Source organism: Notechis scutatus, chromosome 4, assembly GCF_049901735.1.
Source record: "Notechis scutatus isolate UNSWTSFEM ecotype Mainland chromosome 4, rNotScu1.2, whole genome shotgun sequence".
In the NCBI taxonomy this organism is placed as follows: Eukaryota; Metazoa; Chordata; class Lepidosauria; order Squamata; family Elapidae; genus Notechis; species Notechis scutatus.
The window spans coordinates 47,939,257-47,963,922 of record NC_142012.1 but is presented as its reverse complement, the minus strand read 5'-3'; the positions used below and the strand labels follow the sequence as shown (position 1 = coordinate 47,963,922).

The 24,666-nt window shown below is 34.7% G+C and overlaps 1 protein-coding gene across 4 annotated transcripts in view; it reads left to right on the top strand.

Annotated features, from left to right (window-relative positions):
• GALNTL6 (polypeptide N-acetylgalactosaminyltransferase like 6) overlaps positions 1-24,666 on the top strand; it is a 503,056-nt gene that overhangs the window by 26,220 nt on the left and 452,170 nt on the right. The window lies entirely within an intron of this gene.

Here is a 24,666-nt window from a genome sequence, read left to right as displayed (position 1 = left end):
TTAAGAATGGCACTATTTTTCACTGACATGTCAATATTTCTCTTTCATAGAGTAAGCCAGTTTATAAACTGAAAATTCAAAGTTATCTTCTAAAAAACATTTTGAGTTCATTAGTTAATGTTTTTGTGGCTGGCTTAATATAATAAGCCACTATAAATATTGTAATTGAATTGAATCAGAATAGAAGGGAGGGGACCTTGGAGGTGTTCTAGTCTTACACCATTTCAGACAATTGACTGTCCGGTCTCTTCTTAGTGATGAAGCACCCAGAATGTCTGAAGACAAGCTGTTCCATTGGTTAATTGCCCTCACAGTTAGGAAGTTTCTCCTCAATTCCAGGTTGCTTATCTCGTTGATTGGTTTTCATGCATTGTTTCTTGCCCTGCCCTCTGGTGGTTTGGAAAATAAATTGACCCTCTCTTTTTTATGGCAGCGTCTCAAATACTAAAATATTGCTATCATGTCTGCCCTAGTCCTTTTTTTCTCTAGATTAGCCAAACCCAAATCTTCCAATTGTTCTTCATATCAGGGGTGGGATTCAAATTTTTTAACAACTGGTTCTGTGGGCATGGATTAGGTGGTGGGTGTGTCTTGGCAGTCATGTGACTGGGTGGCCATGGTTTGGCGGTCATGTTATTGGTTGGATGTGGCCAACTCAATATCACTCACATCGAGGCATGCATCTCCTCACCTGGCCTCTCGTGACTGTGGGGATGCTTCAACAGTCGTAAGTGTGAAAAAGGGTCGTAAGTCACTTTTTTCAGTGCCACTGTAACTTTGAATGGTCACTCCACACAAGCAAAGTACCAGCAAAGGAGAGGAAAAAACCTCCAGAGAAGTTCCTGAGACAGGAAGTCTAGTTCTGCCAAGAATGTAATAAGGATTAACGGAGAGGCAGTTTCTGTATGCAACACCAGAATGTTTCCTTCCTGCCTTCCTTACAGGAATAGGTCGGTAATTTCTTCTAACAACCGGTTCTTGAGAATAGGTGTGAACTGGTAGAATCCCACCCCTGCTTCATATGTTTGAACTTCCAGGTCTTTAATCGTCTTAGTTGTGCTTCTTTGCATTTTTTCCAAAGTCTTAATATCTTTTTTGTAATGGAGTGACCCAAACTGGTTGCAGTATTCCAGACGTGGTCTTATTAAGGCTTTATAAAGTGGTACTAATACTTATGTGATTTTGATTCTGTGCCTCTGTTTATATAACCAAGAATTGTTTTAGCTTTTTTGGTTGCTGCTGCACACTGATGACTCATGATTAAGTGACCAGCAACTAAGACTCTAAGGTCCCTCTCACAATTACTGTTTTGGACCCAGATTTCACCTAATCTGTACTTGTATCTTTGGGGTTTTTTGCCCCAGGCGTAAAACTTTGCTTTTCTCCAAATTAAATTTTGTTTTGTTGGATAGGACTCATTGTTGAAGTCTCACAAGATCCTTTTGTATCCTGAGCTTATCTTCTGGGCAATTCCTTCCAGTTTAGTATGATCTGCAAATTTGGTAAACATCCCTTCTATTCCCTAATCTAAGTCATTTATGAAGAGTACTGAGTCTAGGACAGAACCTTGTGGAATCCGACTGATTACTTCCCTCCATCTGGATATGGTACCATTAAGGACTAGTCATTGAGTATGGTTTGTCATCCAGTTACAAATCTATCTGGTGGTGATTCAGTCTATCCCATGTTTTTCTAGCTTACCAAGTAGTAGTTTGTGGTCTACTTTGTCAAATGTCTTGTTGAAATCTAAATATACTATGCCCACAGCATTTTGCTGGTCAACTAATTTAATCACTTTGTCAAAGAATGAAATAAGATTGGTTTGGCATGATCTGTTTTTAACAAACCCATGTTCACTACTAGTTACTTTATTTGTTTCTAGATGTTCATAGATATGTTTTTTTTAATTGTCCAGTATCTTCCCAGGTATTGATCTTAGGCTGATTGGTCTATAGTTTCCTGGTCTGTTTTGAAAATGGGAACCATATCAGCTTTTGTAGTTCTCTAGTAGTTCCCCAGTGCTCCAAGATTTTTTAAAGATATGATATAATGGTTCTGAGATAACATCTGCCAATTTTTTCAGAATTCTGGGATGTAGTCCATCAGGTTCCAGTGATTTATATTCATCAAGGTCAGACAGGTGTTCTCTTATCATTTTCTTCTTTATTTTTATTTTTATTTCTAGCCTTGTCTTTTTTTGGTAGGTTGGGCAGTAGTTTTCTTTTTTTTGAAGACTGATGCAAAGTATGAGTTAAGCAGCTCTGCTTTCTTTCTACTGTCTGTTACTTCCTTGCTATCTTTCTTTAGTGGATCTACTGTTTCCTTGTTATTTATATGTTGAAAGAAACTTTTTTTTTATTATCTTTGACTTTTGTTGCAAGGTTTTGTTCATTCTGAGCCTTTTTTCCCCTGACTTCATCTTTGCAGATTTGGGCTATCTGCTGATATTCTGCCTTAGTTATGTATCCCTCTTTCCATTTTTTTTTGTACTTATCCATTTTGTCTTTCAGTTTATCAGAGAGATCTTTGTGCAGCCATGCTGGTTTCTTCTTGGATTGTTTTGTAGGGTAATTGTTTTGTAAGAAGTCTCCCTCCCTACATTAAAATATTATTTATCATTTCCATTAAAAAGAGGCACAATATTTCCCCCAAAAGGAGAAATGGAGAAAAGTCTTAACAAGGGCAGGAAGCAGCCCCAGTCTTTGTGCTATAGAAAAGCAACCTTAAGCCGTAGCATGAAGATCCCTGTTTTTAGGAGATTTTGTATCCATGGACCACTCTCTTCATAAGCAAAGAGCAAACAGAGACTCCAGATGAGCAACACAATTAGCAAGCCAAAGTTGACAAGATTAGCTTAGACAAGCACCTAGGATTTGCATTTCTCCCTTTGCCTGTAGAGCCAGCCATGACTTCTACTTGTCTCCAGAGGAATCTGGCAATAACCATTAGAATATTAAAGGACATATTCTTGTACAGGAACCTGCATCTCAATCACGATGTCTCAAATAATGTATAAAAGCCCACCTATCTCAACCCCATTTTGTCAGGCACCCCAGAAACATGCTGCTGTCACAGAACACTAGCTACTAAATAAATAGAGACCTCCTTTCCAAAATGCTGTCTGCCTCCATTTTATTTTCAGTGCCTGTTTCCTGGCTTGGAATCAGACCAGCTTTTACTTTCAACAGGTATAATACAAGCTGTTTTTCATGCAGAAAGCCTGGATTCCATTCACAGAATCATAGAAATAACTTTAGATGTCATCTACTCTAATTTTCTGTTAAATTCAGAATCCAGTGCATTTAGCCTTTTTTTTTTTGCATATCTTTAATAAAGGAAAACTCCTTTTACTTCAGGAAGCAACCTATTTTCACCGCTGGATTGCTTCTATTGCAAGGAAATTCTGATATCTGTTTTGAAACTTGTATTTTTTTTTTTAATCTAAATTTGCTGAGGCAACAGAAAATAAGTATTTTCCTTAAGTCATCTTTTCATCAAAGTGAACAAACCTGGATCCTTTATCTACTCTTTAAAGTCTTGGTTTTCAATTCTAGGAATGTGCATATGTATTTATTAATTGATTGGTGGGCTGATTTTGTAGTGCCGCTGTTATGAAAATACTCATTTCAAATGCTTAAGAAATGATGTTGCTCCATATTAATCACAATATGTAAAAAGTTGTCAGAACAATTCATTCACCATATTTTCAGGCTAATTAACAAGTTGCTGGTTAATTGTAGTCAGATCCAGTTAATCAACGTTTTATCGATTTGTTGTGCTGTCTTTGTGGAGAAATAGTCTAATTGCCATATTCTACTTTTTTTAAATCATGCTAAATGATTGGAAGGTAGACGTGATTTTATACAGGCTTATATAATAACTTGCTGGCTAAAATATTGGCTAAAGTCAACTCCTTAAATTGTTCTTTCACCCAGTAAATATTATCCAATATATTTACTTCCTCTTGAAAGACAAATGTAGCCTGGACCTCAATTATGATGGCTTTCAGCACTTTTTATCTCTAGGCAACCCTTGAGATAAAACTATGAGTCTTTGATAGGGATATTTAGAAAGAGAGTTACTTTATTTTTAGCTAATGATTTTTAAAATATTCTTTCTATCACACACACACAAAAACATTTTTATTAGTCATATTTAACAATTTGCCATCAGTGGTCTTACAGGATAGGTTTAATAATATATTCTTGTCAAAACAGGGTAATCAAGACAATTTTGCTTATAATTTTGTGCAGACCATGGCACTGAATTATTAGTGTCACTGTTGAACCCCCTGCCAAAGGCTAAGCTGATAAGAAAAAATATTTACTTTTCTTAGGAGAGAAATTTACAGAAATATCCATGAGGGTTGCCAAAATTTGTTCAATTACAATTACAGTTAATATTGGCAGTGCCTTTTGGCTGATTTATTTCTCCCGTGGAAAGAAATATCAGTAATTCAGATTTGAACTCTCTGTGTTTGGTTGTTTGCTTGCAGACATTTCATTATCTGACTAGGTACAATAACATCATTCATTCACTGATGATGATACCTAGTTGGGTGATGAAACATCTGATGAAAAAAAAACCAAGCTTGGTTGTATTTCTGCCTGAACAGTCTGTAATTCTGTTAATCTCTTGGTTATTTTCCCACAGTTTTATCTGACTATATATTAATGCTTTAGATATTTTAGTCTTTGACTGTTTATAAATTTCAACTAAAATTGATCAGAGATGTAGGGATTAAAGATTAATCATTTGTTGAAGCTGGAATCATGAAATTAGGACTGTTCAAATATTGTTCTAGAAACAGAAAGTTCCTTTTATGCATATGAAGCTTAGCCTTCTATAAAAGTGAAGCTAATCATTTTATAGGTTACTTTGAAGGGACTTTGCTATTACAAATAAGTAGATTTTTAATACATTATCATAAGAGAGTGGGTTTGCTGAGCATAACTCGGGAGTTCGCAGTGAAGCTAAAGTCAGCCATTAAATTCCTGATTTAAGGCTTATGGCAACCCCACCACCAATACCTGATAAAGTTTCTGTGCTAACTGCCTTATGGTTTGAAACAGGAGGAGTTATTTTCCAAATATTGTATAAACGAATACATGGAGTGTGTTTCATTTGAGCTACCAACAGTTTGTCATTATTGGCTTCTATCTTGGGCATTATTCCTTTGCTGTTCAACAACTTTGGCAGATTTTGACAAGATGGCACTGTTTTAAAAGAAAACTATGACTGATTTGAAAATGACTGATACTTAACACCTGAATCATGAGAGAAGAAGAATCATTAAAATTCTCACTTAAAAATTGTCATGACTCTTTTTCCATTGTATTTGACATTGCTTGACACATGGTTCTATATAATGTTTATTTTTTAGCACTTTGTTCTTTTTAAATTGAGTCTGCAGTAAGGGGAGAAAAATAATAATATTTAGAGAGAGAACTTAATTTAAGAGAACGAGATATTCTACTTTGTCTTCTTAAACTTGAATTTCCATCTCAAGTAGCACCATTTTAAAAAGCAGAAGATATTTTGTCTTTCAAACATGAATCAAACTCAAGAATTGATAGATGCTTTGAGCAAATGCATTTTTTAAAGGAAAAAAAAAAAAAGCAAATAATACAAACCTTTTATTTACTAACATTTGGCACAAAATTAGATTGTCTTTAGTTTTTAATCATAATTTTAAAGTTCTGAAACAATACTTTAATGTGATTTCAGAGCTGAGGGTTGTCTGAATAGATTGACCTATTATTATAATACTCTTCTTGCCGAATGTTCTAAAAAAACCTGATTATTCATGTTGGAATGAGCCTGAACATGAAATCTGAAATGGTTAGGGGTAAGGTTCAAAGCAAAATGGTTTATGGGTTAATTTAATTACCTGCCATCTTTGAAATTTATTGACCCAACTAACAAACAGAATAATGTTAGGTCTTCTTTTCTGCTTCCTACAATTTGAAGAAAGTGTACATTTTTTAATCATTGTATTTTATATTTTACAGAAAATTGTGTTAGGTTTGTGCCATTTCTGTAGCTGTTTTAAAGAGATAGTTGTGGAATATTACCCGGGGAACCTCTAAACAGATGTTAGCTAATGTATTAAAGAGTACTGCCATGGTTCAGTTAGATTCATAAAATGACATCTGCTTTTTCTGTTAAACTGAATAGGCATCTTGCATTTGAAAGCTCTCCTTTTGTTTTAGTGTATGATACACAGGACCTTCATTTTATTCATGCATTGTTGGATTATTCTTATGTGATTATACTGGGAAACAAAATGGAATATAAATGTTATTGGTTGATAAAACATACATAATTCTATATTTTTTATACATTATTTGGCTTCCATGTGTTTTTTTAAAATAGTATAATTTGTAAGGTGCTCAGAGTCACCTTGTAGGGGAGATGTATGGAATAGAAATGTAATCAATCAGTTAATGAAGTGACTACTGTACCAGAAACATGGATAATGAACACAGAATTGCACTGCAACTCGACCCTTTTTCCCCATGCTGGTGATATCATGAAACAAATACAAAAGAAACGGTGGGAGTTTCTATATATAGAGTTTCTAGCTTTCTTTTATACATGTATAAATGCTGGATTAGGCTTAGATTGGTTGAAGACTCATGAAGGTTATGGTGGTTTTGATTACTTTGCATGGCCCCTCGGGGTACTATATTGTTCTCTATACTTCTTGTAATCCATATAAAGTTACTTGGAGACAAGCTTTAGAAATATTTTGATCTAGAACTTATTTCTATATAGCCACTTTTTAAACTGATATCATGAAAGCCTTGGAAGTCTACAACTTCTCTGAGTATTATAATAAAAAAAAGAAGCACAGTGTGGACAAATTGAGTTCAATCTATGTAGCAACCTACAGACAAGGCTATTTGAGATTCTGGGGATAACTTTTTTGTATGTATTATCTCTGAATAATCAAATTTTGAGATTTAAGGTATTGTTTGTGGAAGGTCAGGTGGCTGCTATAATTAGAGTTGCTTTTCTATAGCAAAAGAAGCATCTTACCTCTTTGTAAAGGAAATAGTTGTGGTCATAATTATTCAATTAACATTTTGTTTAGCCTATTTTAATATAGAACTTTTCTTGGAATATTTGTAAAAGTAATACTCAGACTAGTTAGAAACATGCCTACCAGTACCAAATTAATTACAGTAGCTTTTATCTGGTGCCTATGCCTAGTTCAAATGCCATCTAAATTTGTAAATTATGAAATGATTTGGGACACCTAAAATATTGTCTTATATGAGGCACCTTAAGTTTACATGTATAGTATATGTATATAGTTCACTAGCATATGTTTATGTACTGGGATTTGTGAGCTAGAAGCTGTTCTCTATAAAAACATTTGTATTTAGACTTCTTTCTGAGATTAAATTATGATGGCACCATGAACTTGAACTATGTGCTACTGAGGTGTTTCCGGAGTATTCAAAAATATAATGCCATAAATATAGAACGTTTTCTTACTGGCAAGGTGTAATGTTATAATACTAGAGGAGCATTTTAATAATTTTACATTAGTGCAATAACTTTTTACAAAGCCTAATGATGTTATAGTCTTACATCATACACTGTTCTATTATAACTTTGATAAAAAATTTAAGAGAATCTTTTCTCTTGCTTTGTGAGACTCAGTTGAATGGCTTTTAGGAGGCTTAACATATGTGAATCAAAAATATGTCTAGCCCATTTATTCTGTCTAGTTCTGGAGTTAAAGGACTTACAGGTATTAGGGACAATTTTTTTCTCTGCTTTGTTTAAATAAGTTGACAGCTAAGCTTGATGATCTTTTGATAAATAAAACCTTTGATCTTGTCATATCTGTTACTTGGAGCATGAAATTTCTTGGGATTGACTTGATAAGGGCCTTTCTACCTTCAGCACAGGTTGGGCCAGCCACCTTCCCTATATTGTGCCCTTCAATGCTTCATGGACTTGAGAACACTTACAAACTAAAGCGTCTTCAGAAATGCAAACAGTGTCTAATGTATTTTTGGATCACTGTTCAGCTTTTTTCTAGATTAAAACAATCCATCTTCAACTGCCACCAGAGCATGGCTGTCAAAATCCTTGCCTGTGGGGCAGATGCGTCATGAGCTGGTCATACCCACACCCGTTTTAGCAAAGGGGAAAAAAGCCCCAATACGTCATGTGATGCTGCTTTAACAATGTGAGTTTGACATCCCTGCACTAGAGCTACCTAAGTCCACATTAACCTTTTCAGCTGTCAGTCCTCTGCTTTCTGGAATCTTTCTGGATGTTCTTAAGAGTAGCTTTTTCCAATATATATATCAGAAATTCCCATTCCCCCATGAGTACCACATTCTCCTTCTGTTGAGAACTATGTTTATCAAAAACATTTGTGAAGTTTTGGGTGACTCTTTTCAGAGTTTTATGACAGTGTTGATAAGGTATTCCTGTTTTTAGAAATGTGTGTGTGTAAGAGAGAGACAGAGATAGAAAGAGAGAAAGAAAGAGAAGCAGAGACACAGACTATGTTTGAACTGTTCATTGTTTTGAAAGCCATGATAGGTGGTGCACATACACATGGAGCTATCATAATAAATATATTTCAGATAAGTAAATATCTGAAAAAAGAAGTTCCAGTTCTTCTAATCCTTTTAAAGTTCCAACTTCTATTTGCCTGTGATATGCTTCATCAATCAGATGCTAATAACTTGTCAAAAACATTAGCTGGTGCCTGTTTTTCATTACAAGTGCTGTGTCAATCTCCTTGTTTGGATTACTAATCCAGAGCAAGAATGAGTTTGTACTGAGAAAGGACAAATTTATGTTGATCAAATTTTTCAATTAGTTATGGAACAATCTACTTACTGTCAAACTGATTCCATAAAAGGTGCATCCTATAGGAATTTTTGAGGTTGCAATAGTCTCATGGGATTGTATCAGCTCTCAGGTTTTCTTTTCCCCTGGAAATGTATTTTGTTTAGTTTCTTTTATTTAACCATTAAGAAAGGTTGTGTGTGTGTGAGTGAGTAAGAGAAAGGTGGGAGGGAAGGAGGGAATATGAAATGCAGTAATTATAAAGTTTCCTATACAAAGCCCTGGCATTCTTCAGATTTTTCATGCATATTCTCTCAGCTAAGAAGTATATATCCTTAATAGCTCAAACAGGCCTTATGGAAATGGTAAAATTTCACTGGATCTCTGGCATATTCTTGGAAGAATTATAAAATTATTATTGAGGATACTAAAATAGGGGACATTTGTCTCATATAGTCATGGATCTGTGCAAATATTATCTCATCAATGAACAAATGCTAGGGATGTTGACATTATAATTAACAGCAATTGAACACAAGGAAGTAATTGCTAATAAAGCATCTGAAAAATCACCAATAAAAATAAAGCCTAATTGCTTGGATAAGGATATCAAAAGACCTTTGAGTTGTGCTGTATGCTACTGTATTGAAAGGAACCCAGAGTTAGTTACCACAGAGTAGCTATGCACATACAAGAGCTAATTTCTATCTCTACATCCTCCAAATAGAAATAGCAGTAGCTTTTAGGTTTATATATTGCCCCATAACACTTTGCAGTGCTCTCTAGGTGGTTTACAATGTAAAAGCATTATTTGCATATTTTCCCCAACAATATGAGTCCTCATTTTACTGACTTTGGAAGGATGGAGGTTTGAGTCAACCTTGAACTCAGTCAAGTTCAAAGTCCAGACTCAACAAACATTGGTATACACAATGGTCTTAGAGCAGGACAGGTTAATTTGTAATTCACATGAAAATTCAGCTCTTAATCAACCTTCCTTGTAACGTTAATTCAGAAATGTGGATTTATTTTTTAAAAAAATTGAAACATTGGGGAAGCCTTGGTTTTATACAAAAAAGAAAGCTAATTTATAACATGGCATTAATCTTTCAACATTTTCCCAACGAAGAAATCCAGATATAGCCAGTTATATCTGTTGGCCTATTTTTTTCCTGTGCCTAAATATGTATCATGAAATTGCTGTTCTGTAGTCTTCCCACTGCCAAGTAGCTGTAACTTCTGGAGATAAGCTGAATCATTACTGAAACAAACATCAGCTAGAGTTAGGACACTACTGGGGCAGAATCTGCCTTGATGCCTTTTTCAAAACTTTCCTTAATGAAAACTTTCCAGACAAAAATTTTGTCTGTGCTTTAATGCATTATTATGTATTGTGCGAATCCACCCCCTCATAGAAGGATGAAATATTTTGTGAAATATTAAAAAGCAGAATATTGTATTTTCCCAAAGAAGAAATGCAGAAAAATTAAAGACAGAAAGCACTCCAAGTTCCTAAATAGTAAAACAGTCCCCAGCAGATGCCAGAAATCTTTAGAAATTGATATTTTGTTCCCATTAAGAAATCTTAAGCTCCAAGGTGATGGGATTAAGGACAGGAGATGACCTTAACCCCATTCATTGAGAAAAGTGGAAACAATACCCGTCCATTAAGAAAGGCAGGCTAGAGACAATAGATAACAGGATAAAATCAATTACACAAGTAAAACCAATAATAAAAACACACAAAGCAACCTCCAAATTACAATATGCTGTAAAAACTGTATAAAAACCCATGTAAAACGAAACCAATTGGTCAGCTATCCCAGCACTGTACGTTCTGTGTGTATATGTGTTGTTTCTGCTCATCAATAAACAGTTTTTATTTCCAATCAGCCTCCCATGTTATTTCCAGTGTCTTTTTCCCAGCTTGGAATCAGATAGATTTTCCTTCCAACAGTATTTATGATAAATGGTTGCACATTAACATTTCTACATTAACATCACTTATGTCAATGAAAAGTACAATAGAAAACCACTTCAAATGTCAATAACATGAACAGACATTTAGTGGAAATATAAAAAAAAGTTTAAAATATTGGATACAAATGCATACATTAATTCAGAAGACTGTAAGGGTTAAAATACAACTAAAACCAAATACTTTTTGGGGGGGACTAATGGACAGGGAACTATAAAAAATCATGTAACTTTATTTTTATTATGATAACTGCAGCAAGATCATTATATGCTCAAAAGTAGAATAGGTCAACACTACTCACAATGGAGAAATTGTTGGTGAAGATGGTAGAACCTGCAGAAATAGTTAAATTAACTTCTTTGATCAGGAAAAAAATGCCTACGTTTATGACTGAGTGGAAACCTCTTATAGATTTTTTTGGGATGAAATAAAAAAGAACATAATTTGTGGTTTTGAAGATTAGAAAAGAAACTTACAATAGTTTACTTAGTGTCCATTCGAAATTACAACGGCACTGAAAAAAGTGATTAATGACCAGGTTCATTGCATAGCTTGAGAAATCCATCCTGCATGTTTACCCTGTGTGCACAGTTATTAGGCGAGTTGTATTTTGGATGATTAATTTTATTACTGAACAACTACAGTGTGAATATCTTTATGTACACAATTATTGTCAACTATTAGGCTGCAGAATTATTATGCAACTAAATGAAAAACAAAAATTTGCCCATCTCATTTACTTGCATCTGCTAAAGTGAAAATAATAAACAAACAACTCAAAATATAAAAATAGAAGAAAACATCTCCTAAAAACTGGCAGTAGTTTTGGGAGTTGATTTTGAATCCATCTTCAACCAAAAAGGTCCAACTAACTCATCTTTCATAATACCAGCCCATACCAGCACCCCACCTCTACCTTGCTGGCATCTGAGTTGAAGTGGAGCTCTGTACCCGTTACTGATCCAGTCCTGGGCCCATCCATCTAGTCAAGAATCACTCTCATCAGTCCATAAAACCTTTGAAAAATCTGTCTTCAGATATTTCTTGTCCCAGTCTTGCCATTTCAATTTATGTTTCTTGTTCACTGGTTGTTGTATTTCAGCCTTCCTTACCTTGGCCATGTATCTGAACACTGAACACCTGGGCATCTGGGCACTCCAATTAGGTTGCAGTTCTGGAATATGGTGGCATTGAAGGATAATGGGTTTCTGGTACCTTCACATTTGATTGTTCTGAAATCTTTGGCAGTTAATGTGTGTCTTTTTTTCTCAACATGTTTCTTGCCAACCCTGTTGACTATTTGCAGCAAAAAAAATTGATGTTACTGTGATTGCGCTCCATATATTAGCAATTTCAAGAGTGCTGCATACCTCTGAAATATGTTTTACAATTTTTGACTTTTCAGAGTCAGTTAAATCTCTTTTTTGGCCTATTTTTCCTGAGGAAAAGAAGCTGCCTAATAATTATGCACACCTTAATATAGGGTGTTGATATCCTTAGGCCATACCCTCCCTCATTATACAAATACACATTACCTGATATGCTTATATCCACTAAGCATTCAAGTTTATACAGCTTGGAGGTAGAAATATGCATAAAATGATGATATGGGCAAAACACTGCTTTGCCTAATAATTGTGCACACAGTGTAGATATACTGTATCTGGAAAAGCAAATTTTTCACATGTGGTTGGTCAAATCTTTTTTAGGGATAGCCATCATTATGTCTTAGTCTGAAAATCTGCTCTTCATATTTGCTGATGGTCCTTATCTTTGAGTATATTGGTTGGGGTTGCAGGAATTCTAATTTAACAAAACTTGAAAGACAACTCTCTTTTATATAGTACAGTATAAAGTCTGAAAATTTTGTTGTTCTTGATATGGGCCCTTTCAAACTGGTTTGTACAATGTTAGTGTTGTCAGTTTTTGCAATTCTTGCCTGAAGACAGAGGAAGAGCTGCTTCCTAGACAAGGCACAGATAAAAGAAGACCGAGTTTGGGGCAGAAATTTAACTTGAGAAAACATCTCAGACAAGATCACCCCTAATTCACAGGAAGATAAAGAGAGGGAATGGGTAAGCACATTCAGATTTACAAGATTCTATTACTGTATCTTTATAAATAAAAGTAATATTGGCCTATAAGATTTTAGTTTCCTAGTCTGTTCTACTTTAAAGAGCAGATACACACAAGAAATAAGTTTTAGTTTTGCTAAAACTAAAGAGATTGATAACTATGTTGTAAATGAATCCTTAATTAATTCTGTGTGGAATTTAGCAATGGCTACATTTTAGAATAAGTGTCCTGTCATTTTAGCAGAGGTAATATTATTGCCATTATAATCCTTTGTATGTGTAAATAATGGAAAGGTTTTATAGTATTCCTTGTATCATTGGATTCAAATAATAAAATGAATGTTTTGAATTTTTGTCACTGAATGCACTGGGTGAATTTATTATTGTTGTATAGTTTAAGGTCATGTTGCCCAAGGCTGATCATATTTAGAACAGCTAAATTATTTCATGTTTCATCTTCCTGAAACTGTCAAAAGCATCCATATTGGCATGAATACAAGAGCTAAATATTAATAAAACTGCTCTAGGACTTAGGGATGATCAAGGAACACCCTATTAATTGCAACTATGCAATTAATAGAGAGAAGTAGAAAACCATTACAAAGAGGAACTGTTTTCCAGGAACAAATTGTTGATTTGTCCTTCCCTGTTGTTATCACTTTCTCTAATACATATTTTGAATTAAATATGCTAATAGTGACAATAGCTATTAATATATTACTTAATAGCTTATATATTAAATAGGATACAATATGCTAGAGCTGGCACTCAAGAAAATTGATCAAAGCAGCACAATAACTATCTGTCTGTAAGCAGTTTCCTTTTTATTATTATCAAGATATATAAAAATACTTCCTGAGTGAACTGAATCCAGTGTGTCATATTTGTTTTTGTCTTTTCTTTTGACTTTGATTCTTTGGTCACTACAGTGAGAATGCAGCTATCAGAGAGAAACATACCATATTTTTTTCACTACAACACACACCTGACCGTGAGGTGCATCTAGGTTTAGAGGAGGAAAACGGGCAATGACAAAGGCGGAAGAGGCGGGGTTCAGCACTGTAAAAGGACCCCGCCTCCGTGGTCTGTATTTTTCACTCCATAAGACACACAGACATTTTCACCCAGTTTTTTTTGGGGGGGAGGGGAAGTGTGTCTTATGGAGTGAAAAGTGCAGTATGTCTGAAGTAAGTTCTTTCCAACCAGCTTTGTAAAGTTAGGTCTGTGCTGTAAATTGCAATTTTTTTCCTTTCTTTCTCTATTTTGAAAATTTTTTCTTTTTTTGAATGGTAACTTATTTTTATGAACTTTGCTTTTTGCTGCTCTACTATAGTCCTTACCTTACTGAGTCCCTCTGGATTGGTATGATTGTTGAATCCTATTTTAGCTACTTTGATTCATTGTTCCTCTGTGAGCATTACCACCCTTTTCTTTGGAACAAATATGAGTCAGCAAGATGGTTCTTTGTTCTATCTTTGCTTTTTTATGTTTTCAATTTTAATGGGGACAAAAATCATTTGTCATGATCCCTTTAGATCTATTTTGAGATTTTGCTAATTCATTTGTTCTGATGTTTTTATATAGCTGCAAATAATTCTTTGATCTACCTTTATTAAAATTATGAACATATATAAAAGTGTCATTATAGATCTGGAAAAGGTAATACACAAAACAAAGTCAATGTCTTGGTCTGTGAAAAAGATCTTGAGAAAAAGGACAAAGAGATGCTGCCTAAGGAATGATCATGTAAGAGAGGGGTGTCCAGGGGTCGTCACGTGACATATCGCAACTTTCTCCCCCTTTGCTAAACCGGAGGTGGGCATGGCCAGCACGTGATGCAACCAGCCTGTGGGATGCGAGTTTGACACCCCTGGTGTAGTGTGTAGCTTACAACAGATGGAGAAAGAGGCTCAGAAGGACCTCTCCAACTGCTCAGGCTGTAAAGTGAACAATAGGAGAATAGTACTTTCAAATTTGCAAGATTGATGTCAGTCTTCCCGGGTATACCAATAAGGAAACAGAACAGATGAGCTACTTCTACTGTATTGTAAGGCTACATGAAGCAATTCTTGGAAATCTGAATGTACAAATCTCCCATGCACTATGGGCTCCACCCTATCTTATCTGATCATTACCTAGAACAGCATCTCTTTGCTTGATTTTTCCCCCATACCATTTCATTACATAATTATTGGTTATGGCGGAGGGGGGACTTCTTAAACTTTCCTACTAAGATACTTCTTCATTTGGACAAAGTTACATGTTAACATTAGTTTGCAAGATTTCAAGTTTCTACAATGTTTTTATGCAACAATGGTTAATAATCCAGGGAAAAAGAGTAGGAGAAGGAAGACAAAAATAGATGACACTTATGGTACTTATGCAAATTATGTCTGTCTCCAGTGTAAACCAAATTGAGATACCATTTTGAAGTGCCACACTAAAACACTTTTTAATCTAAAGAGCTGAATGCTTTCTATCTAGATTTAAGGACATTGGAAAATCAGTGAAGGCTAGACTTTCTTTTCTGTGAGAAAAATCATGCTGATCAAAGCACAGAACAAAGGAGTCCTCTGATTTAGCTATCTAAGTCAGTTCCAGACTTTATTTTACTTTGTAATAAACTCTGTAGAAAATAGTGTCTATTCCTGTTCAGTGGGAATCATTCCTACCTAATGACTATGCTTCATGGATAAGATGTTCTTATCCATGAAGCATAGTCGTTAGGTAGGAATGAGTATTATAGGTATGAAATTATTGCCTCTTTGCCAAAAGGTATGCCATTTTTAGTTCAATTGTATAGTAACAATGACTTTGATAGATTATTATGTTCTCTCACTAAAAATGAGAGACTATGGATGCCCAGTATTAAAATGTAGATATCCTTTTTCAAATAAAAAGGTATAGTATCAAAATCATTTAAAGTAATCATACAAATACAGTTGTTCAAGTGATTTTAGAAACTTAATGAGAATTTAAACAAAAAACGCAAGGCTTTGGGAACTATTCATAGCTGCTTTGAAATACCATCTCCATCCTTCCTTCCTCCCTTCCTTCCTCCCTCCCTCCCTCCCTCCCTCATTCACTATTGACAAAATTGGATGGAGACTAAGAAAAATTAGTCCAAGAGTCAGAAACTTCCAGGCTAAGGATTTTTCAGATGAAAAAGTATGAAATCTAACTTGCCAATTGTCCTTTTATATCATAAGCATAACAAGCTGACATGTTTTTTCAGAAGTGTAGACCAATAAAGCTGTAGATCAGTCAGTTATTTTATTTCAGTTGCAGGTATAGAATACATAGCAAGTTCCTATCTTAAAACAGGGTTCATCTAATTTGTACCATAGAAGTTTTAGCCTCAAAGTTATCCTGTTGAATTACTGATTGGAAAGCTATTATTCTGCTTTCAGTTAACACAATGGAATCTTGTAGTAAATTACTTTGATAGAGCTGTGCTTCACATTCAGTTATTTCTCTCTCTCTTTTTAACAAAAAGACTTTAAGAGGGCTTCCGGTTTGAAGTCAGACAGACAGAAATCCGCGATCGTGCGCAGTTTCGGTCTGGGCTCGCCGCTGGAGAGCCCTGAGCTGGCTGGTTTCAGGGCTAAGCCACCCCGTAGAGGTGGTGAAGAAGGAGGAGATTGCCAGCAGGGTTGAGGAGAGCCACATCTCCTCAGCTGGCCATTACTCCCTTTCCCGAAGGCAGTTGCAGCAGTGGTCAGAAATGGCCACCACAAAGACCGGAAAAGAATGTGCAGGAGGAAGATAAGAAGTGAAAGTTTTGGCTGACCGGGTTAAATTGTAAAAGCAACAACTAAGGTACCCTGGAATTTAAACTTACAAAAAAATAACATCGCTCCCAAAGAAGAGTCAGAAGCAGCGAAGGAAAGTGAAAAGGGAAAGGTTTGTTTTTTTCTTCTTCTCTTCCCTTCCCTATACTGACAACTAAGAGACTTAAATAAGAAATCGGAAAAATCCACTTTGACATCAACAGGCAATTAAGCTGAAAATAAAACAAAATGTCAAAGGGATAATAAAGATTTCTGGACACTAATTTTTTTTTTTTTCATAAGCAGGAAGGGAGAGAAAAAGAATAAGGGCAGGATCTGGAAGAGGGAGGAGACTGCCTGGAATTAAAAAGAATCTACAGTAAAACTTCAATAAGACTTCTAAAAGATACATTTTAACTGAAACTTTGTAACTAAACAGTAACCCCAGGAAGAGAAAGTGAAAAAAAGAGCAAAAAGAAACAGCCTGTGTGTATTTGGATTACTTGGTGATCTTTGGATTCTTGTTTATTACATTTGAATGACTAAAATTAATTGGGTGGTTGTTTAAAAATTTATACAATGGCATCACTTCTAGATGAATTGAAAATGGAGCTTAACAAGTACAAAGAAGATGCACAAGAAGGGAAGGGTTCTTTTGGCTTAGTTTTTCAATTCTTAGAAATGGAGATTTGGAACTATGAGAAATAACAAGAAACATCTGCAAAACAAGAAGACTGGGACAAAGAAGAAGCCATCTTTAATGAACAAGTAATTTTATGTGGGGAAGAAAAAGGAAAGGGGGGAAAGAGAATGGAGAATTTAAGACTTAAAAAAACAACCAAAGAAAAGAAAAATAATTCAAAAAATAAGTATAATACTGGAAAGCAACAGAAAAGGGGAATACAGAGGAGAGAAATAGAGGTAGAGAGACAAGGGGGTAAAAAGGAGAGAGAGAAGAAGAGAGGGAAGAAGGAAAGGAAAATAAGTTACAAAGGACCCGAACAAGATATAGAGTAACAGGACTTATTTAGAGATAATGGGTGAAAATCTAACTGAAAAGGGGATTCTGTAAAGGTACATAAGATTGTGTTGTTATATTAGTAATAGAAATACCTTTAGAAAATTGGAAACAATGTATGATTAAAATGAGGGATAAAATAGTTAGTGTAATTTAGTGAAATGTTTGTTAATAAAATAAGTGAAATAAAATAAATGAGAAAATTGAATTAGGAAGGACCGGGAACATCTTAATTAGTTAATGTTTTATAAAATATAAGTGAAGGGGGGGATTAATTATGGAAAGCTTATAATTGTTCCCATAGAAGTATGATATTTAATTGAAAAGTAATGGTAAAGAAGTTAATATTTTAATGAATATTAATATTAATGATATAATTGAATTGGAATGGAAGGTGTTGTTTTAATTACATACATTTATAATTTTTTCTTTTTTTAAGAATATAGTGTGTATTTTAAGAATGTACCAAGCAGAATCCGAATGGAAGTTATGTATTATATTGAATGTTATAACTTTAGGGTATATATTGAAGCCTAAATAAGAGTTAAATGGATAAACTTAAAAGATATAAAGGAGTCATACTCCAATCAGTAACTACAGGAGAAATTTTGTTTAATGAGAAAAGATAATAGGTATTTGAAACAGGACAGACAAAAACTATAAATATAATGATTTGAATTGAGATGAGATAATTAAAATAAAATTCAGAAAATTAAAAGAGGGGAGAAGCTATGCTGAAAATGTAAAACAGTAATAAGATATGGAATAAAATATAAAAATGAGCATGAAGTTGAATTTGTGTCTGTACGAAGAAATGTAACCTGGGATTACACTACTTTCAAAAAAGATGTTTTATTTGTATTTTTTTTTCCTTTGTGAAAACTCAAATAAAATTTACAAAAAAATAAAAGACTTTAAGAGGAAATTGTTCTTTTTTGAGAAAGAACAACTAGAATCTTTCTTTCTTGGCAACTTTTCAGGTTTTACTTTCCTAATGGTGTGAGCAATTTTTTTCCCCTAAGACATAGAGTGTGTTCTTATAACGTGTGTTATAAGGAATATATGTAACAGGAATATATGTGATAAAGAATTATATTGTTATAAATTTCATGATAAGAAAGAAATATATATTTTAAACTTATTTTAACCAGTCATTTTTAAAATATATATGAAACTATTTTGATTATTTTTAAGTACCATTGGATGTTACTATTTACACAACAGATGATGTTGATGTATCTCAAATTTATGTGAACATGTATATATATTTTCTGAAATCAAGATGCGTTTTTGGATCAGATCAACCAACATGGCCAAGTTGAAATGTGGATGAGACGAAGGAGGTTCATGACAGTATTTCAACAAAAATGAAACAAAACGGTATCACTGGCCAAGTGCTTAAAGACTGTGCTGACTCTAGATGGAACAGATCAGATATCCAGCCCTTGCTTATCTGTGGAGACAGAGAGGAGCAAGTGGGCAGTTTTAAGTTTCTGGGTTTTACCATAAAAGAGGACCTGACCTGGGGTGCTCTCATTGCAGCACTGGTCAAAAGGGCCCAGCAGAGATTATACTACCTGAGACTTCTCAGAAAACAACAGCTGAATGAAAAACTGCTGGTGACCTTCTACCGCTGCACCATAGAGAATATCTTAACCTATTGCCCTGTGCATGGTTTGCCAATTGCACAGTGGCAGATAGGACAGCACTCCAGGGGTTTAACATCATTGCCCAGAAGATCATTGGTTGTCCTCTACCCTCTTTGGAAGAGCTTTATAGCTCCTGCTGGTTTAAGAAAGTTCAGAATATTCTTAAAGATCTATCACACCCTGGGCACCTTTTTTTTGAACTATTACCATCAGGCAGACAGTACAGAATAATAAAAACAGGGATAAATAGGCTGAAAAACAACTTCTGTCCCAGGGCAGTAACTCTATTGAATTCTACTGTATAGTGCAATATTAATGCAATATTAGGGGTTTTCAATTCAATGTATAGAATGTGAAGGATGTGTGTTTGTGTTTATTTTCATAGTCATAATGTACACTGAAGATGGTATTTAATTTTGTTGTACGAGATGCAATGACAATAAAGTAAATAAAAAAAAACCACTTATCTACAAGTGGATCATCCTCCAACTTCTTAGGGACTAATTCTTTTGAAACCCAACAAGCAAAAGACAGGTTTTGGGACCACGTTGCCAGTTTTTTCTTCTGAACAACAGTTGATGAAAACAATATTTTCAAAAATATTTAAAAAGATTCTAATCTCATAATATCAAGGAACTTTCGTGTAACTTTACATTGTTGGATTTAAAGCTCAGATCAGTAAATAATGAAATAAGATTCAGTCATTTTCTTCACCTAATAAAATATTCTATATATAAACATTTTCTTCATGAACCTTCAATCTGAATATATCTGGCATGGAGCTATACTTCCAAACAGAAAAGCAAATGACAGCAAACTTCTGCTCAGAGTAATCACAGACGTTTTGGTAGTTTTGTAATAAGATTCATGGGTTTTTTTATACAGACAGGTAGTCCTTGACTCATAGCTGTTCATTTTATGACTATTTGAAACTACAAATGCACTGAAAAAAAGTATTTTGCAATCAGTCCTTGAACTTGTGCCTATCACTGATTCCCCATGGGCACATGATTAAAATTTGGGCAGGTGGCAACTGACATGTATTTATGATGGTTGCAGTGCCCAGGGGTCATGTGATTACTATTTGCTATCTTTCCATCTTATTTTTCATAAGCAAAGTCAATGAGGGAAGCCATGTTTACATAATGACTGTATTGAGGTAATTCCCCATTAGGAGAATGAGCACACACAGGAAGACGAAGTGAGAGTGGTGAATAATAACACACAACTAGCACACAGATACACTGTATAGTAAAATGTAGGTTTTTACTTCCAGTAAAACAGTTAAGCAAAGTTCAACAAACAGTCCAAGTCATTCATGGTTAAGCAGTCAGTTTTCAGACCAGGGATAATCCAAAAACAAAGTCCAGTATCATAAACAGTTCAGTAACAGACTTACATCAAATCCAAGAATAATGATGATCAGTAACAGTCAACAGGGAAATGCAGGAAAGCAACACTCTCAGCAACAACAGAACAGAACAACCCAAGTTTCTGGCTCCATCTTATGGCCGTTTGGGGAACCACACCCAATTATAATTTTAGCATTCCCTTAAAGAGACACTATTAAAATGTTTATCCTGGTTTATATATTTTCCAACTCAACTGTTAGGTGACTTACATTCCTAACAGACCACATGATTCATTTAACAACTGCAGTGATTCACTTAACACCCATAGCACAAAGGCTCATAAAACCAGGCACAACTCACTTAACTGCCTTCTTTAGAAATGGAAATTCTGGTCCCGGTTGTGGTCGTAAATTGAAGATTACCTGCATGAGAGCCTAAAAACGGGAGCCTTATCAAAACAGCCATTTATAATTGAGTAGGAAAACTGTGTTCAGATAAAAAAGCTGATGTCAGTTTCTAAACCATTCTAAAATTTGCAAACAGTGCTCAGAAAGCACTGAAAGGTGACCTCAAACTTAATTATCTCTACTTTTTAAAATTCCAACATTCTATGGTAAAAACATATATTAAGTAGATTATGAACATTTTTTGTATATGAAATACTGGTTTTGATATACAATGATGTAAGATGTGAGGATAGAAGTTAGTCAGAAAGTACTTCTGCCTACCATTAAGAGATCCTTTTCTGGATCATGAGTAACATTGTAATTATCAGCAGACAGATGGTCAATTTGCAAAAGATAATCCAAAATATTGTTAGACATGATTGAAAAAATACTACTCCTAGTTTGTTGCTGCTGCTGTTGTCTTTGTATTGCTTTTATACATCTTCATTTGAAATTTTCCTGAATACCCCTTGTTCTCAGCCTGGAAGAATTCATTAATTCTGAACATGTGAAAGCAAGTTTCTCTGATACTAATATTATAAATATATGTCAGTACTATTTCCTGTTAAGAAAATACAATCTGCTTTTCAAAAACTGATTTTATGAAAATTGTCATTCAAAAGGTTTAATAGGATTGGCTTAATAAATAGCAACTGGAAATCAAGAAAGATTTAGCTCCCTAGTGGCTAATAACAGTCTCAAGAAAACACAAACATCAAGGCCCATTAAAGGGTTGTAATGTTCCAGTTTGTTTGATTTAGTGTGCTTAATTCTACCTTTGATAAAATTTCCATTAAAAAAACACCATGCAGGGTTTGAAGTGAAATGCAACATACAGCTTTCCCACATACATCTTGTATATTCAAATCTCAGCTTGAAGTTGTGACTATAATTCAGTCTTTCTACCCTCCATTCCCTGCCCTCCAGAACCAGAATATTTTGATATAGTATTAAGGTTGCCATGAGGAATTGTTAATGCATAATTTATACATGCAATTAAAAAGCATTTTTAACCAAGTGTCATAACACAGTGACAAGTAAATTAGACTGTGATTTACAGTAACAACCATTGCAACTTAATTTAGTGTCATTCTGAAGAAACTGACAAAAACAGCCTCTTCAGAACAAGACAGTGGCTTCAGTAAAGAATGAATTAATTTCCAAAGTGCTAACAGGCTTGAAAGATACTTTGTGTATGCCAGTGGAGTCATGATTAATAATTTGGTTTTATAGAACATCAGCTGAAAGAATAGTGCTGCTTCTTTTAATCATCCAGGAATATTCAGGCAAGTCACTGACATGAATGATAATACCACCCTGCTAGAAACAGTCTGCTTTAAGTTTGTGAAAAGTGCCTTTCACAAAAAGGAGCATATCCTAAATTATTTCCTCAGATGTATAGAAGCTATCATTAAAGAGATGAAAAGGGCAAAATATGAAAATATAAAAGCATCAGAGGAAATATTGCTAAAATGTTATTTATGAAGAATATGGTAAACTAAACTAAATCTTGTGAACTGTTCACAAGAAGTACAATGAAGTATACTTGAATAGTCCCAAATTGATATAGAACCATTAATGAAGATAAATCTTTAGATCAAGGATCTTCAAACTTAACAGCTTTATGACTTGTGGATTTCAACTCCCAGAATTCCTCCTTCAGTCATGTTAGCTCAGGAATTCTGATATTAGGATTCTGGCAGTTACCCCAATTAAATCATGTCTGGCATGACCTGGGCGTAGCCGACTCTGAGACATGTAATTCACTGTCACCCTTGACCCAGCTTTTCCCCCCACCCCTCTGGTATATCATAATTCATATTATCCAACCAAACACGTCCATAGCCAAGCGTCATCAATTAGATTTGTACGGGGCAGAAGCTTCAGTCATCTAATCAGTCTCTGAAGAAAATATGAATGGAATGTATGTACTTCTGCCTGCTCTTTGAAACTCTCCCCCCTCTTTCTGTTGGCAACTATAAAACATGTATAGAGTTGACATCTGGGAGTTGAAGTCCACAAGTCTTAAATTTGCCAAATTTGAAGACCCGTGGTTTAGATAAACTAGCTAGTCTTAAGGCACTACAAAATATGTCGATATTGTCACTGATTGTCATTCAGTCAATAGCAGACTAAATATGGCTCTGCTTTTGTAGAGCCAACAACCACAGTGAAAAGAAGAGCCAGTGAATTGATCAACATTTAAGAACTCATCTCTGGATCAAGGAGAGGAAAATGAACATTCACAACTTGGCTGCATACAGAATCTCCCTGGGAAGAGGGAGAAATGGGGGAAAATAATCCTGCTTAAGCTGTGGTTCAGAGTCTTCAGAAGGCCATTGGGTTCACTTAACTTTTCAGAATTAACATTCTAAACCACCCATTTCCTGTGTGATATTTAAATTTTTATAAAAAATATAAGGAAATTTTGAAATTAAGTGAAAGAAATCCTCCTATATGGAGTTTTGTGAATGGAAAATAAACAGATGACAAGAGGGCACTGAAGATTAGAGAATGGGACAATTAAGGTGTCAACTCATTTTGTATATACATTTTATAGTTGACAACAGAGAAGAGGGGGGGCCAGTTTCAAAGAGCAGGCAACGGGGTAAATCGAAAGTACATTCCATTCATATTTTCTTCTAAGACTGATTAGATGGCTGAAGCTTCTGCTGTGGAAAAATCTAACTGGAGAGCATGATTGATAACTCTTGGCTATGGACATTTTTTCGTTGGATGATACACCCAGAGGGGTGAGGGGGAAAGCTGGATCAAGGGTGACAGTGAATTACATATCTCAGAGTTGGCTAGGCCCAGATTAGTGCCGGACGTAGAATGTTTCCTTCAAATAAATCCTCTTTAGTTTTGGGAGTGTGGCTCAAGGCTCATGATTTATCTGGAGTAACTGCCAGAACCCTGACATAAGGATTACAATTAAAGGAAAAGAGACTCTCCCTTCCCCAATGCAATGAAGCAAAAACTGTTCGACTAACTGAAGAAATTAAGGCTTTGGGGGAACAATGTGCTCAAACATTACTTACAAAATTACTGATATAGTAACAGAGGGCATAGAAGAACAACTGATTTTATTGGATAAAACAGAGACTTTGGCTGCTTTGAATGTGGATTTGGATTTTTAAAAAAGGTGGTATGGAAAATTTTTGTTAAGGAGGTATACAAATAATAAAGTAGGAAGAGTGATTAGAAAACCCTCTTATCTTACAAAAAGTGTCAAGCTAATAAGTTATTTCTGAGAGGAGACAAAGAGAAAATGAGAAGGAATTAGCTTTATTTGATGGAATTAAAGATCAATAAAAGTAAACAGGAGTTAAAAATGGACTTATTTGATCAGAGTCAAAATATATATGTTGTGGATTTTTGAAGTTATTCATCCAGTTGAAGCACTGATTTTCTGAATCTTAACTAGAGAGGGAAATTCATCCTATGTACATTTTTACGGAGATATTGGTACATTTGCATTCGTACATTTGCATACCAATATTACGGAGATATTGGTACATTTTAATTGCAAAAACATCGATGTCTTTGACACATGGT